The sequence below is a fragment of the Erpetoichthys calabaricus genome, chromosome 3 (genome assembly GCF_900747795.2).
Source record: "Erpetoichthys calabaricus chromosome 3, fErpCal1.3, whole genome shotgun sequence".
Taxonomy (NCBI): domain Eukaryota; kingdom Metazoa; phylum Chordata; class Cladistia; order Polypteriformes; family Polypteridae; genus Erpetoichthys; species Erpetoichthys calabaricus.
In genome coordinates, this window is record NC_041396.2 from 117,327,683 (window position 1) to 117,342,723 (window position 15,041).

At 38.1% G+C, this 15,041-nt stretch overlaps 1 protein-coding gene across 1 annotated transcript in view; it reads left to right on the forward strand.

The window, feature by feature from the left end:
• Positions 1-357: 357 nt before the first annotated feature.
• The window catches only part of rgs17 (regulator of G protein signaling 17), a 206,298-nt gene continuing 191,614 nt past the window's right edge, over positions 358-15,041 (forward strand). Inside the window, exons 1-2 of the mRNA XM_051924282.1 lie at positions 358-532; positions 5,416-5,572. The gene's annotated coding sequence lies outside the window, so the exon portion shown is untranslated. The remainder of the gene's footprint in view (positions 533-5,415; positions 5,573-15,041) is intronic.

Consider the following 15,041-nt stretch of genomic DNA (forward strand, 5'->3'; position numbering starts at 1 on the left):
TTGTCAGTTTCATTGACAGGAACAGCAGACAGTTGTAGTGAAAACAACACTACAGTGTGCATACTCTGTCCCAACCTGTAGCTTTATGTTTCCATGCAGTATGGAGCTGGCATGGTGTTCATAGACGCGCATTACAGATGCATTTTGCCAATAGAGATTCTTCTTTTGTTACCAATGAATATTTTAACGTGTTCCCTTTTTCTTTCAGAAATGCCATTCGCTTCACTGACAATGTTATGTGTATGTATATATATATATATATATATATATATATATATATATATATATATATATATATATATAATTTTTTTCTTTTTTTTCTTTTTCAGACCCTTGCGCCCCTCCCGCAGCCTTTGCAGCGCCAGCTGGAAAGAGACTGACAACACTGCACATGCTCAGTGTGTCTCTGTCGGCTAGCCGTTTAAGTTGGGTGGACAGGAGGAAAATATCCCTGCTAGAAATTAAAGCTGCCAGCAGCAGCCGTCTCATGTACTGTATACAACCAAGAAAGCTTAAGTTTAGCAAACAAATGGTAAGGAAAGATTTTTATTTCTCCTGCATGACTCTTAACATAATCATTGCATGAAACAATTCAGACGGATATGTTAATAATACGTGGTATGTGTAGTATTTTAAAATTATGAAACACAATCTGGTCATAGCAAATGTGAGCGATTTAACGCTAGGCGTGTGTGTGCTTGTGTGTGTGTGTGCGTGTGTGTGTGTGTGTGTGTGTGTGTGTGTGTGTGTGTGTGTGTGTGCGAGAGAGAGCGAGAGAGAGAGAGAGAGAGAGAGAGAGAGAGAGAGAGAGAGAGAGAGCGGGCTTATATTTACTGTGCGTGCACATACTGAATAAGCGGCATTGCACTGATATTTTCATAAAGCTTTTCATTGGCTGGCATATTTACACAAAACGGTGATGGACTAATAGCGAATGTATAACAGTATCAAATTTGGTATTTAGCATATGTTTATGTGTGCATATGCCCTTAGGTTAATTCTAAATCTGAAATGGAAGCATTATTATTGTCCAGAATTGTAGCTTTTGATGGTGGATGTAAGTAATGGTGAGGATATGTGTAATAAAAATAGCGTAAACAAGACTTTATCATATGAGGCTCTTTTTTGTCACATATAAATAAGTAACAGCATTTACTGTGTAAATACTGCAAAATAATTTAAAAGGTAAAGAACATGAAATCGATCGTGGTATGTTATTTTAAATTAAAAAAAAAAAAGTATTATAATCCTCTGCATAGAGTTTAGAATTGTAAATGGTATTTATAGTAAATATATATATACATACTATTAATTATATAGCAAACATTGCGAAGAGTTTCGGAAGCCCTTGCTTTCAACATGCTTCCACAATACTTTTTATACCTGTCCACGTCCCGAATATAATGTAAAGCACATCATCAGAAATTTTTATAATTGATTATTTGTGTATTGCTATTAAAAACAATAAAAAAAATGAGAAAAAAAAAACATTTTTTACACGGATTCAAATGGGTATAAAATGCAGGTAGAAAATACATTTACTAGAATGTTTCTGAAACAAGCTAAACAAATAGAAGATAATAAATTACTTCCTTTAGTTTCATACCACAATGAAACAGTAAGTAACAAATTACATTTACATTCCATACAGTAATTGAGTAGGTTATGTAGGGAATTGTACTTTTTAAAGTATTTTAAATGCAAATATTTTTGCCCTTTAAAAAGTATATAATAGTAAAAATTCTACTTTTGTTACTTTTCAAAGCACAATTGATGGGCCAAATTCAAAATGAAAAGTTCAGAATTACCAATTAAAACAAGACTGCATGCAAATATTCTGGGGGTTTTGAAAGATACTACGTTTAATTCATACAGTATAGTCACATATTGTTGTGACCAAAGCAACAATACATGGCCCAGTTGTCGTGAGGCCAAGTTGTTGGATATGAAAGACTTGCCAACAGCAGCTACTGATTTTGTCACTGGAAAATGTCAATTATCAGCTGAAAATTGCTGGGCAGCCGCATGAGGACATTCCAGCACAGTCGTACTCTCCCCTCATTGCCACAGCCAATATGTGCTGCCTGACAGAGGTGGCACTGTATGAAGGGTTAACAGGTACGGCAAGTTCTGCCACAATCTCTGTCTTTTTTTTTTTTTTTCTATTGTGATACATAAAACACAAGATCTCAGCCAGGCACGCTTTCTCTTCAGTTTTTGAGGTCCAAAACACCACGTTTCTTATTCCTTTCTGCTGTATTGTATGAATTGTACTTCCAAATGAGCATTCATTGGTTGTTGTTGCCATGCACACAGAGCCCACCCCTACGACTAAAGACAAATCAAACCTGTGATTTTGCTGTAGTGAGTCATGCACTAGTTGGATTGTGTTTGCTGGGTATATCACATTAGGCACACTGCAAATTGCCCTTAACTCGTTAAGATTATGTTAATGAAGGCTATGACAAAAAACACAGGAAAGTCATTTAATGTGACATGGCCTTAAAGATGTTGTGTAAAAAACTTGTCTATGATGTAACAATTATATGACTAACATTTTAGCTGCTAGTTGTTTTTTTGTCAAACGTACAGGCCGTCATTTTTATCCATTGATATAATTTCAAATTTTAGTAGGTATTTCATATTGTCAGGAGGAAAAGTAGGGATTGATTTTGTGATGCTATAGGGTGTTTTGTTTCTCACAGTTCTAAGGTGTGGGAGTCTTCAGAAAAAATTGATAGTGTTACTGCAAGGGGGTGTCCCTGATACAGATATTCTAACTTTGTGCAAATTTAGTTTTAGGTGCCATTGTGACTTTACAGTTATACAACAATTATTCTTAAAAGTAGTCTTGCACATTAAAACAATTAATTCATATTGACAGCTAAAACACTGCTCAGATGCAAGTTTGAATTCATTTATCCATTTAAAATTATTATTTTAGTGATTTATTGTATTACAGTTTTTGACAATGAAAATATACAATTAATGTAGTGAATTTTTTATGGAATTTTGTTTACAGTGTATTCATATATTTTCCCTAAAATGTACATTGGATTGAGTTTGGAAAGTCCCAAAGTCCTTCTCCTGTCCACCTAACAACAGTATTTGGTCAAATATTTCATGTGTCCATTGTTCTCTGCGTAAATGAAAACTTTCTAATGTCTGTACAATATCAGACAAGTTTCCATCGGTGTCTCTGTAGGTAGGATTTCATCTTTAACTGTCATCTTACCACACATATAAGTGAAATACTATGAAAATACACAATGCAACATGGACCAGTCTAAATACAATTTTACAGTAATTTGCTGTCTTATAATAAAAGTCGGCTTATCCTACTATGATTACAAAATACAATTTTCAATACAGTATTTAATTATGAAAAATTACAATTAACTGAAATGCTGGCAGTTTTTTATAGTGTGACATTTGGTTACTTTATACAGCTCTGGTGAATAAAAAGTCTTTTGTTGTGTGGGTGTCAGTAGTAGCGGACCATATTTGCAAAACTGTAAGAATTTATTTTCTCTCCACTGAGGTCTTTTCTGCCTCAAATGACTATTTATAACTAATAACTACAGGCTATATTATTAACTGATATTTAAGAATGATTCTGATTACTTGCTTAACATGCATTTGTGGGGAATTTATAATAATTACAGTTTAAAATTTAATTCCCATACAGTATACCTTTTCTATTTGTAAGTGTATGTCTCTGTATACAACATCCTATTTGATAAATAAAATCTATTGTATTGCTATGCAGTATATTCTACATTTACTTTTGAAAGCACAGCATGGATATGTACTAATTTAGTTTATTTTTTTTCTAAAGTAAGTAAATTATTTTTATTTTAATTTCTATTATAATTATGATTTTTTTCAGAGTCTGCATTTTAATTTTACTTCAGTAGTTTCCCTTTAGGGTGGCACGGTGGTGCAGTGGGTAGCGCTGCTGCCTCGCAGTTGGGACACCTGGGGACCTGGGTTCAATTCCCGGGTCCTCCCTGCGTGGAGTTTGCATGTTCTCCCCGTGTCTGCGTGGGTTTCCTCCCACAGTCCAAAGACATGCAGGTTAGGTGGATTGGCGATTCTAAATTGGCCCTAGTGTGTGTTTGTGTGTGTCCTGCGGTGGGTTGGCACCCTGCCTGGGATTGGTTCCTGCCTTGTGCCCTGTGTTGGCTGGGATTGGCTCCAGCAGACCCCCGTGACCCTGTGTTTGGATTCAGCGGGTTGGAAAATGGATGAATAGTTTCCCTTTATATACTTTTACTTAAGTAAAATTTTGACTTAGTAATAATACTTTTTCTTGAGTGAAATTTTTAGTACTCTTTCGACCTCTGCAGTTAACATAACATGTTTAGATAGATAGATAGATAGATAGATAGATAGATAGATAGATAGATAGATAGATAGATAGATAGATAGATAGATAGATAGATAGAAGTGAAAGGCACTATATAATAGATAGATAGATAGATAGATAGATAGATAGATAGATAGATAGATAGATAGATAGATAGATAGATAGATAGATAGAAGTGAAAGGCATTATAGATAGATAGATAGATAGATAGATAGATAGATAGATAGATAGATAGATAGATAGATAGATAGATAGATAGATAGATAGATAGATAGATAGATAGATAGATAGATAGATAGTGTTTTATTTGTCCCAAGAGGCAGTTTAGCTTTTTACAGAACTATTTTAACACACAACTATAGCCCCTTCTAAACACAAAGAATTACCAAAAAGATGCCATACAGCCAAGACAAACAGCAATGTTCAACTCAGTAAGTGTTCTTGTTTTTGTTTTTAGACTAATTATTCCAGATTTTCATGCTGGTTTTTTACGGTAATGGCACAGATCATGAGAAACCACACAGAGACAAGAAATCTTGTTATATATGCATTTTTCCAATGCAAACAAGTGGTTAAAACAAAAGGTTATATTCACATTCTTTGTATTAAGCATAGGTGATGGGTATGTGCATACTTGTACACAAACTAGATAGAGAGAAAAAATGTGTGTTCCTATTGTTTCTTTTTTATACATTTGTTTTGAGTCTTTATAAAAAAGTTGAAACTGCATAAAAAATCCAAACTAAACCCAAGGGGAAATGTGACATTACACAGCATAATATAATTAGATTTTCTCCAGCATGCTAAAGTTGTTCTTAGGTTTATTTGGTTTGATGCAATTGAGTATGGATGTGTATGTCCAGTGCTGGAGAGATGCTACACATTGTATTGATTCCTCCATTGTTACCAGGACATACACATGCTACTCATAATCTTAGACAGATGGATGAATAATATATTTCAGCTATTGTTGTCAGGAAAATTCTAATTATATTCAATTAAAAAGTTTGTTGAGTAACACAACTCATTTTGTTATTAACCCACAGCGGAGCAACTTAACAATTTGAAAAGGAATGAAGCAAGCAGCTGAGAGCAGCCTATTCACATCTCACAACTGTTTTTCATCATTTCTGAGTGCATCAATTTACCATATCAACATGACTTTCCTCCTAGACAATGTCCAGAAAATAATTACTTCACAAGGTATGTTTATTCTGAAATTGTTTTCATTTAAGCTACAAACTGCAGCTTAGTTAATGCTGTTGCCTCACATCTCCAGAACACTGAGTGTCAATTCATGCACAATCATGGATTGGGATATACACTATGTCCTGCAGTGCAGTAGCTTCCTGACCGTGGTTGATTCCTACCTTGGCCCCAGTGCAGCCAAGCTAGTATTTGGTCTCGTAGGAAGTTTTGAAAATGGATAAATTAATTGATTAAATTATGGCAGGCCTATATCGTAGATTTAATTGCTTTGAATTCATGCTTGTGATTTTATGTCACAGGGCATAAAGAGTGATTTGGCGACTCAGATACAATCATTTTGCATACATTTTTCAAATTTGTGTAATTTATGAGCCCATAATGTACTCATATGACACATATTGATCCCATATAGTCAATGTTGTTTTGACCATCCCTTATCGGACCTTCAAAATCCAATGATTTCCAAATATTACTTATTCTCATAATATTAAAATATTCTAAATATTGTATTTGACAATCATATTATACAGTGCCTATAATATATTCACCCCTTAAAAGTTTTCACATTTTACTGTTACTTAGCATTGAATCACATTGAATTTAGTTTGTTATTGTCAAAGTGAAAACAGATCTCTGCAAAGTGGCCTAAATGAATTTCAGATATAAAACACAAAATAAATGATTGCATAAGTAAGAGACACCAAACTCTTCACTGGAGTAAGAATGTCTTTCTCAATCATTCATTTTGTGTTTTATATCTGTAGCCAATTGGTTTTACATGTCACATTAGTCACAATTAGTTATGTGTTGATCACCTATCTGTAGTTCAGAGGTTCCAGTTAATTGTAATATGCATGCATCTCATCTGGAAAGTCTAACATGTGGTGATTTAGTATTGTGGCCTAACCTAAACATTGAAGACAAAAAGAACACTCCAAGCAGCTTCATAATAAGGTGACTGAAAAGTCAGGGGATGAATACAAGGAAAAGTCAAATTTACTAAATATACCTTGGAGTTCAGTTAAGTCAGTCAAGAAAAATGGAAATAGTATTGCACAGCTGCACAAACTTGAGTGATTGCTCAAGAAGACTAGTCAGGGAGGCCACCAGGAGGCCCTGAAGAATTTACAAGTTATAGCAGCTGAGACTGGAGAGACTGTGCATACAACCACTGTTGCACGGTTGCTTCACCAGTTGCAGCTTTATAGAAGAGTGGCAAAGAGAAAGCACTATTAAAAATACACATTGATGGCACAAGTCAGTTGGAAGAAGGTTCTATGGTCTGATGAGAACAATTCTGAGCTTTTTGGTCATCAGACTTAACACATGTTTGGTATAAGCCAAGCATTGCCCATCACCCACCCCCAAGGCATGACTGTGGCAGCATCATGCTATGAGGTTTTACTCTGTACCCTGTGAGGGTAGAGGGGAAAATAAATGCAGCAAAATACAGGGACATTCTGGAGGAAAAGTTGATGCAGACTGCAAGAACCCTGTGCCTCTGAAGAAGAATTGTTTTCCAGCAAGACAATGACCACAAGTAGAAAGTCAAATCGACATAGGAATAGCTTAATGACTGCAAAATTCATGTCATGGAGTCCTGAGTCAGAATCCAGACCTTAATCCAATTAAGAATTTGTGGCTGGACTTGAAAAAGGCTCCTCACTCACCATCGCTATGCAACTTGACAGAGCTTGAGCAGTTTTCCAGAGAAGAAAGGGGGAACAATTGCAGTGGATTACTCCTTTTGTAATCAACTATTTTGTGTTTTATATTTGTAATTAATTTAGACCACTTTGCCTAGATCTGTTTTCACTTTGATATTAAAGAGTCTTTCTGTTGACCAATGTCAAAAAAGTCAAATTAAATCCACCATGATTCAAAGTCGTACAGCAATAAAATGTGAAAATATCCAGGGGGTGAATTGCTTTTATAGGCACTGTACATATACATCAATTATGTATGTATATTACTTTAAAGACAATCAAAATAAAAATAGTTTTATTTATATACTAGGGTAGAGATTTTATGTTTTAGCAAATAGGTATTTATGTAAAGTAAATTTCCAGACAGATGATCAGTCAGTCAGTCATTGTCCAACCCTCTATATCCCAATACAGGGTCACGGGGGTCTGCTGGAGCCAATCCCAGCCAACACAGGGCGCAAGGCAGGAACAAATCCTGGGCACACACACCAAGCACACACTAGGGACATTTAGGATCACCAATGCACCTAACCTGCATGTCTTTAGACTGTGGGAGGAAACCGGAGCACCCGGAGGAAACCCACACAGACAGGGAGGACCCGGGAAGCGAACCCAGGTCTCCTTACTGCAAGACCTTACTTTATGTATAGTCACTAAACTATTTCTAGTTATAGTTATATATCTGCTACAGTATTTATGATTTTTATATGTTAAAAGCATTATGATTATGTTTGCATTTTGTTTAGTGCATATTGTCTCAGTTTTGAGATTTGGCTGGAGTAACTGAAGGAATTTTGTAGAGCTTTGGTTATGTGCTAGGTCACCAATTTTGTATGCTCCATAAATTTAATTCACTTTTTAGTCTAATTTTTTATACAGTAATATATATATATATATATATATATATATATATATATATATATATATATATATATATATATATATATATAAATTTGCAGTTGGAGATCCACAAAGGGAGAAAAAACGAATCACGTATCATAAAATAGTTTTATTCCTGAGCTTTCAACCCCTATCAGGAGTCTTCATCAGAGGATAATGCTTAGACCTACAAGAATCAAAGGCAATATATAGCAACACATTCAGGGGGTTTGGGTGGAGGTGACTAAGTCCGTATGATCAAAAGGGGGGGGGGGGGGGGGGGGGGGGGGGGGTTATCGTTAAATTAAAGTGCATATATATATGTGTGTAGATTAAACAGAGTAACAGCCCTAGCAACTATACCTGAAGTGCTAACTTAAGACATTGTATAATTAAGAAATAGATTTTCTTTGTTTTCTGTGCTTAAGCCAATAATGCACCCATCTGCACTGCACTGTGCCCTGAATCCCTGTAGTCTGATGATGATCATCTGATGTGATGGCATTTCAAAAGGTTTTACAAACGACCAATGTAAACAGAAAGATACCCCTTTGCTTAGAGCTATTGTCATATATGCAGACTTTTTAATATGTTTGATATGTGGTCTTCAAGAGTATAAGCTCTTTCAGCCAATTAGACCTAAGACATTTTTTATAATTATTTATAAAGACAATCAATAGTAGAGATTATTTCTGATTCTTGAGCTAAGGTGTTCCATTTTGTTTAATATTTTACCTGAACTATTAATGAGCATACTTTAAAATGTAACCAGCAAAAAATTAAAAGTGGGCAGGCATGTACAATATGAAAGGTGTCAGCGTTAACAAATGGCAGCGCAGAAAGTAATGTCACCATTATGGGGCCGTTTGCAAAGAATAAGAACAGTGGCAGGAAATCAGAGTGCACAGATAAGATAGGCAAAAATCCATCCACCCATCCATTTTCCAACCCGCTGAATCCAAACGCAGGGTCACGGGGGTCTGCTGGAGCCTATCCCAGCCAACACAGGGCGCAAGGCAGGAACCAGTCCCGGGCAGGGCGCCAACCCACCACAGAGATAAGCACAAATGCAAATCAAAAATATAACAGTTATTTGTAGAAAAACTTGTCAAATACTCCATAGTGGCTTGCTGCACAGGATAAGTCTTAAACTGTAGTCACATTTCATATTTGACTATGCTATAAGGAATTGAGTCTGTTTCAAGATTAGCACATGTAGTTAAACACCCAGATAGTTAAGGACTTCTTTTTGGTTCTTCTGGCTAAACTGGTTTTAGTCACTTTCTATGGAGAGGACAGGACATAAATTTTCACCTTGATTTGAATTTGAAGCAAACTGCAGCTAGGGAGCAGTGCATATAACAAAATCCCAGGTACATACACAGTACAAGCCTTTTCTGCTTTGATTCCACCTTTTTGTTGAATTTGCAGCTGACCCTCATTTTTGTGCTGGACTAATCTGGGGACATGGGTTTACTCACAGTGTTAAAAAAAGATGCTGGTCCTAAGTTACCATTGTTAAGTTTTATTCTGGCATTTCATACAGAACTTGTTTTCTCATGCTTTTTTTACTTACCACCCATAGACAGTAGATGAATGAGATTCAGATATCTATACTCATGTTACTGTGTAGAAAATCTAATTATAAAAATATATTTGTTGTATATATACACATTACAACATATAAAAAACGTATCACACTGTGCATTGGGTTGGCTATCAAGTTCAGAGAAACAAGGGAACTGTTAACTGTACATTCCATACTTTATTAGACTAATGAGGGACTTAGCAGATTTAGTATGATGACAGCCACTTTCCAGCTGCTCAAGATGACTGTTGACTCCCCAGCACCTATCATTCTTCGGTACATCTGCTGTCATTGAACATTTGCCTACTCCAATTTAATTTTTGAGTCAATGCATGGAGTGGTTCTTGGTTGCATCATCAACCTTGGGGAGCCCCTACAAAATTCAGAAGTTTCTAATTCAGATATCTTGATTACTGGCTTCAACTGGTTCTGTGCAGAGTGTTTACTCCTACCTACATCACCGTCATATGTGGCAACTTCTGTGTTTATCAGAAGGAGTGGAGTGATTCTTCTATTAATATAGGTGGTTGGGCTGCACTGCAGTTTTCCATCACATTTGGCCTCTGTTAGCTCATTGGTCAGTTAATTCATGAAACCCAGAAGTTAGTGACCGATCCCCTATAATATAATCTGTCAAGAGGGTGATAAGTGCAGACGCCACCTGGTATTGGAAACTTAGACCATTGAGGTGTGTTAGCCAATATTTTCTAAGGTCGCTGTTCAACAAATTATACCAGTGCATGTTTTGGTAGTGACTGAAAGATGACTTGTTTCTGTTAAATTGGAGTAACGTGTTTAAGTCTGGTTCTGCTAGTTGTTACTGGCAGTCAAATACATCAGACAAATGAGTCCATCTAACAGAGTACCATGGTTTGGGCATAGATGTTTTTGGGGTGTAAAAACAAAAGATTCATGTTTAGAGCTGTTGGTAGCAAATTTGCAGCAAAGTGATTCTTCCATCTTATCATGGTGTCTTCCACAATACTGTTATACAAGTTATTGGTGATCCATTGGTGTTGAAATCATAGTGAATCCCAGCTCACCAAAGAGTTTCTGACATGTGTGATTGTCAGTTCAGCCATTCTTCATTTCTCACTTTCTTAGTGAGTGAAAATGTGGCCTCATTAGAGAAGGCTAAAGTTGAGATGCTGAATGATATCCTTGCAACAAAGTTTACTCATAAGGAGGGCACGCAGAATCACCCATGTTTAGACTATCTTACTCATGCCTGCTTTTAAAACATCAACATCTGGACATCAACATGTTACAATATCATAACATTAACAAAGTATGTTAAAGCACCAATGAAAGGAGAAGCTTGGCCCAAGGAGCTGTTTTTAAAGCAGCCCACTTCATCAATATTCAAAAAATCCTAAATGTAAAAGTTTGGTTTGTTGCACTCGACATCTTTTGTGCATTTTAACATTTGTCATCAAAGCCTATTGGTTAAGCTCATTGCAAGTGATATTGAAGTTTGCCTGCATACAGTACTTGATTGAGCAGTTTTCATCACCAGTCATTTACAGTCAGTTGTCATATCTAGGCAAGAATCCACAATTCATCCCAAGAATGCACATTTTCTTCAAGGTAGCATTGCAGGACCATATCTTTTTCTGGTGTTTATAATCAACCTCATAAACGAGGTGAAGTATCAGCTCACTCTTTTTGTGTATTACCCCACTTTGCACCAAGTGATCTCAGTCAAGGAGGTCTGTCGTGCCAAAAGTGGTCTGATTGCTTTATTTATATATGGGACAATGTTTGCTAGTATCCTTTGTATATAACTCATTTCCATAAATACTTTAAAAATATTAATACTTCAGGTAACAGACTACTCACAGTTAAAAACATCCAAGCTAATTAGAAGACATAAAAGAAATGTTTTATATTGCTGTAGTCAGAATGTTTGTTTGTATAAAAAAATTTTCTTTCTTTCTCTTTGACTCGTGTTTTTGCTTGTATTTACAATCAAACCAGTTGTGTGTCAGACTTAGATCTGACACTCAGTATTGAAAAAAATAAACAAAACAAAAAAAGGTGACATTGGAGAGAACAAATTGAAACAAAAAAGATAAAGTGTTCTAAATTGTTTATTGCTCTCTTCAATCACTAGAAGTTGTTGAGTTGTCTGTTTTTTTGTTTTTTTTATTTATTGACATTAATCTCTCAAAATTCATTAATATAAGGATTTACTTCTCTTGGCACTTGCTGAATCTGTAACTAGTGGGCTGCTCCTGGCAAACGGGTAGTGCATATTAAACACAAGGGCACCATCTGAACTGCTAAACTGGGAAATATGTTTTCAAATGTTATCTACAACTGATCCAAAACTTGGTAGTTGTGAAGTTAATGGTGACAAGCTTTCCCAAAGCCTGAAATGGAATCAAAAAGGAGGTTTTAAGACATGTTCATATTTTCAATAACATCTGCATGTTAACAGAAATTGTATGGCATTATAATAACATGCAAGTTATTTGGTTAGTGTACTAACCAAACATTATGATGTTAAATTGCATCCAGCCCCGGAAGCGGTCCTTGCAGGGAAATAATAGGGATTGGTGGCAGGATTGGCACTCCAGACACCGTAAAAAAAACTTCACGCAACTCTGAGACGACAGACAGGACTCCTTTCTGCTCTCTGCGGGAGTAGTTCTGCTGCAGCCTCCCATAGGAAGGCTGCTCACATGAAGGGGATGGGGGAAAGACCTCAGGAGCCTGTTGGGGATCAGAACTGGTGTGGTGCTGAGGTATCACCCACTGCATGACAGCACTCAGGTCCCAGGCAGCCCATCTGGGTAGGCGCGTGGAACGTCTTGTCTTGTGGAACATCTTGTCTGCTGTCGGAGGAACTTCGTAAACTCCACATTTCAGTGGAAACACTCTCTGAGATGTGCAGACCTGAACCTGGGTTCATCTTTTATTGGTCTGGTCGCTCTGATGGCTGACATACTCAGGGAATAGCTGTTGCTGTGGCAGATCGGCTCCTTTCAATGGTGTCTGATATCACTCTTTTCAATGATCGTATTATGAGACTAAGATTAAGGCACTCTCTGGGTGCCTTATCTGTTGTCTCAGTGTATGCTCTGACCATGGTGAGTGATGTCTCAGTGAAGACATTTTATTCGCAACTTCGTTCAGAGGTTGATGGGTCCCCGCAAGGTGACACTCCTCTGGTCATGGGTGAATTCAATGCGACCACTGACACTGACAGGGCTGGCTATGAGGATTGTGTTGGTTCCCCATGGGTCAGGCAACCATGTTGAAAGTGGCTCCATGTTCCTTGATTTTGCAAAATGTCAGGGGTTGTGGATCGCAGGATCCTGGTTGTAATGGTTCATTGAAGGAGATCGATCACATCCTTGTGGGCAGACGCTGGAGGCTGTTACAAAACTACAGGGTCTGTGTGAATTCTGACAACAGACTTGTTGTTGTTACTCTGAAGATCCAGCTTAAGTCCAGTAGGCTACCACCTACTAGGAAAATGAGGCTTGACCTGGCCAGACTCCAAGATCAGGCTGTTTCTAATGAGTTTGCACACAGTTTATGTGAGGAACTTGGGTGCGACTGCTGATCCTAATGTGATTGGGAGACCTTCCATGACAAGACCCTGAAGGTCACTGAGGGTTGTGTTGGTGCTACCAATGTTCCCAGAAGGAGGTGTTTCATCTCATAGGGGACTGTGGATATCATGGAGAGGAGTCACAGCTCACAGCTTGATGGCACCTCCAGTCTGTACTGGGAACTGAGAAGGATGACTGCGAGAGCTCTGAGGGCAGATAGGAAGGTGTTTGTTAGAGGAATCTGTGAGAAAATGACACACCATCTATGGTCTAGTGACCCATGTCCTGCTTACAGAGGAATCAAAGCATTATGCACATCCGTATCTGTTCCTCGGAGAGTTGCAGTCAGAGTGGCTGATGGAATGGTTCTTACGGATGACGCTGCAGTTGTGACCTGCTAGGCTGGCTACTTTGAGCAGCTGTTTAAAGCTGATCCTCGGGCTAGGACTTTGGATATTTCTGGGTCCACAGATCTTGTGGCTGTGAACCATCCAGTCACAAAGGTGGTGAACCAGTTGAGGATAGGGAAGGCTGCAGTGGTCTGTGGTATCCAGGGTGAACCTCTCCAGGCTGGTGGTAAGGCAACCTCATAAAAAAGGCAAAGTATCAACTCAGTCTTGTCCTGGCATTGCTAGCAATCCTTTGCTTCCATTTGGGAGATGGACATTATCCTAACTGACTGGAAAATGAGACTTCTCGTCCCTATCTGGAAAGGGAAGGGTGATCGCCTGGATTGTGGCAACTACAAGGGGATAACAGTGCTCTCAGTGCCGGGTAAAGTCCTTGCTTGGGTTATCCTCAATAGGATCCATGATCACTTGCTCATCTACCAGCGTCCGGAGCAGGTCTGCTTTTACACCTAAGAAGTCCACCGTCAACCACATCCTGGCACTGAGGGTTTTTATGGAGCACAAAAGCAAATATCGGCAGAGTTTCCTTGTAGCCTTTGTCAATTTTCGTAAAGTGTTCGACTCAGTTGATTGAGCTGCCCGTGGGACATTCTGAGACTTCACAGGATCCCGTCAAAGCTGTTGGATATTATGGCTGGCCTGTACACTGGTGCTGTGAGTGCTGTGCAGAGTGGAGGTAAAACCTATGCGTTTTTCCCAGTTGATTCTGGGGTTCATCAGGGGTGTGTTCTTGCTCCTACTCTGTTCAATGCTTGCATGGACTGAGTGTTGGGCAAAGTTGTGGGCCTTTAATTACCTCTTGGGCACAGCCATCAGCAGTGTGTTTGTCTGCGGAGAGGGTGTTGACCTTGTTGAGAGATTTACTTACCATGGCACCAACTTTCATGCCTCTGGTGACTCTTCCTTTGAAGTCAATAGATGGATTGGGAGAGCATGGGGGTTCATGAGGTCACTTGAAAGGGGTGTATGATAACTATGCAAATGGATGAAGGTCCAAGTCTTCATAGTCCTGGTGCTTCCTGTCTCGCTGTATGGTTGCGAGAAATGGACACTGTCCAGTGACCTGAGATGAAGACTGGAGTCCTTCAGTACTGTTTCTCTTTGGAGAATCCTTGGGTACCGCTGGTTTGACTTTGTGTCGAATGAGTGGTTGCTTACGAAGTCTCGAAAGAGGCACATTAACTGCATTGTGAGGGAGCATCAGTTATGCCACTATGGCCATGTGGCGTAATTCCCCAATGGTGATCCAGCTTGCAGGATCCTCATTGTTGAGGACCCAAGCGGCTTGACCAGGTCAAGGGGACACCCATTTAACACCTG